The sequence below is a fragment of the Hibiscus syriacus genome, unplaced genomic scaffold, assembly GCF_006381635.1.
Source record: "Hibiscus syriacus cultivar Baekdansim isolate YM2019G1 unplaced genomic scaffold, ASM638163v2 tig00116965_pilon, whole genome shotgun sequence".
Taxonomy (NCBI): Eukaryota; Viridiplantae; Streptophyta; class Magnoliopsida; order Malvales; family Malvaceae; genus Hibiscus; species Hibiscus syriacus.
In genome coordinates this window covers 2,385,608-2,388,762 of record NW_024063490.1, presented here as the reverse complement: position 1 = coordinate 2,388,762, position 3,155 = coordinate 2,385,608, and positions in this window count along the sequence as shown.

Below are 3,155 nucleotides of genomic sequence, written 5' to 3'. Positions count from 1 at the left end.
TTGGACATTTTGATGTTTTGGATTGTTATGAATGATAGTTGTTTAAACTTGAATGTTTTGGATGATTGAACTTAATATATATATCTATTTGGTTTAGTTTGAATTTTCATTTTGAGCTTAATGTTTATTAGTTTTGTATCATTTACATATTAGTTGCATTATGACCAATTACCATTACACATTTGATTATGAATATTGATTTATTAAATTAATGGCTAACCTTTCTCTCGATTGTGATCTTAGCAGCTTAAGTTATATTTATTTAAAATCAATTGGCTAAATTTTTAGAGTCTTGTTTTGAACTAAACGTTTTATAGAGTCTTTTTAATTTAACAAAAAGGGGGAGAAAGATGTGTTATAGTAAGGGGGAGTAATTTTTATAAAATTGATTTCAAAAATTATTTTTCAAAGAAAATCTTAAAATTACTCAAGTGTTTTGTTATATAAAAAAGGGGGAGATTGTTGAAAACATTTTGATGTTTCGATATAACAAATTAAGTTTAAATGAATTTTAAGCTTTTACAAATCATTTTCAAAGTATATTCCATTAAATTATTCGAATATCCAAATATTACTCTAAGTCTTTAAAAGATCAATTTCAATCCTTACTAAAGTGTAAAATTGTGTTTTATACTTAAAATATTTTTGAAACAATTTTCACAAAGTATTTCGAACAAAAAACAAGCCAAAAATCAATTTTATAAAGGGATTTACCGATGCACTCATTTGATGCATCGATGCACACCCCATTTCGAATGCATTTAGTGTACCAATGCACACACTATGCATCGATGCACTCAGGGTTTATTGAAAAATCGAATGCATTTTGTGTACCGATGCACAAACCATGCATCGATGCACTCCAGGCTTATTTGAAACATCGAATGTAATTAGTGCACCGATGCACCCCTAGTGTACCGATGCACTAAGTCTTATAACGGTCGAAATATTTGAATTTTACACATAGTGTACCGATGCACCTTGGCTATGCATCGATGCACCATACGCTCTCAACTGTTTTATTAATTGTTTTCACACCATAACGGCTCTAGTGACTCCACTAATGATCCCCAACGTTCAAAAGTGATCCAATGAGTATTTAAACAAGTTTAGGAGCCATTGATCAACAACAAATTAAGAAGATAAGCTAGAGAATCAAAGAGAAATCATCAAACCTCAAGTTTGAGCATTTCAAGCCTATTTTTCATTCAATATTCATTTTTTCTTTCAAGAACATTTATTGTGCTTAATTGTATTTATTTTTTAGTGTTCTTTCTTTGTTCTAGAATTGTGCAAACATCTTACATTGCGAGGTTTTCTTGTAAGTTTGCAAATTTGTGTATTTCTTTTATGGAGAGAGTGTTCTCAAGAATTTAGGGTATAATTTCTTGAGGGAGTTGTAAGGTTACTCTTTGTCCTCAAAAGAAAGAACGAATTAGTGAATTTTTTGGAAAATCCTTAGTATGGATACTAAGGTAGTGGACGTAGACTTTGGTTGAGAAAGTCGAACCACTCTAAATCGCTGTGCAATTATTTTCAATTTTCTGTAAAAGCTTCCACCAAAATTTTTATTGCCAATTCACCCCCTCTTGACGATTCGTCGATCGATTAACTCAATAGATACACTTTAAAGGAGACTACTAAATTTTAATAATAATAATAAAAGATCCAAGACGATGACATGTGCAAACTGCACCTATATAAATGTTAAGGTAATGTCTAATTTAAATTTCGGGTTCAGTTTGAGTTCCACGAGAAACACATTTATTGTTTTGATTAAAAAAGCAGTTCATGGTCAACTACTATTTCAAATGTTAATAGTATTGTATACATAATATTTTGGATTTGCACGGGGTAACAGGAATTAAGCTATGAATTAGATAATATAGATCGCGAGTTATTTAAGATCAATTTAGTTGAAGTTTAATAAATATTCGATTCGCATAAGATTCAAGTTCTTAATAAGTCGGAACGAGTTGTTTAATACTCGACTCAAAAAGTTCGTAAACAGTTCGAAAATATAATATATTAATATTTTATTTAAAAAAATAAATTATTAATAATATTAACATTTATATGCTATTTTTTTAAAAAAAATTGTTATATAAGATTTTCGTGTATTTAAGGTTTAAGTTCGAGTTTGAGACTTCAATCGTGTTAAGTTTAAGATATTTTTTCATTTTGAACTTTTATGAGCTTCAGTTCATGATTTCGAGTTCAAGTGCAGCTTGAAAATTTTAGGCTCATAAATTTTTAAATCGAACCAACTTCATTTTAGAGTTTTTGAATCGAGCCAAATTCAGCAATATTCAAATTTTACTAAGCTGGTTTACATCCTAATAGTAACCTAGGGCATTCATTCTGCAGGAAACTGACGTTTTAATTTTAATTTTTCTTTTTTATTCATAGATTTCTGCTTCTTAGTTGAGTTTGAGATTCCATTTGACCTTGGGTTTAATTTTCTTTTGCGTTGGAATCGACAAAATTTTAATAATGAGTGGCGTAAACGGTCTCACTTCCCACTCTTAAGTCCTAAGCAACATCTTATTTCAACGCAATAGAAGACTAGTCTATATATCTAGGCTTAATATTAAAAAAAAATCAAATTATACATTTTGTTTAAGTTTTTAATTTTTCCCCGATAAATATAAGTGTCTAATATCATCAATATCATTATTTTAAGTGTTTACATCATAATAATTATTTACAAAATCATCAAAAATTAATTAACTAATCAATATTTTGATACGTGATCTAATTTTTAATTTTTTGATTTTTTAAAGATAAATTCATAACTTTTCAATAATTTTTTTTTTCATATTTTTCAAAAAATAAACTTTCAATTTTGTTGACGATCACCATCGCCACTGAAAATTATTCACTTATCCGCTTATCACTCACCCACCAACCAATTGGAATGGGTGTTTATTGGGATTTAGGCTTTGAATATAGAGATTTTGGAGATTGAGAGTCAATTTGACAGTACTTTTGAAAATTAACTTTTAAAAGTGTAGTTTAAAATTTAATTATTTAGGATTATCGTTAAAAAATGAGTTTTAAAAGATAAAATGTTAATTATAGACATTATGTTATAAACTAAAAATATATAATTTAAATTATATTTATATTTATACTTATTAATATTATGATATATA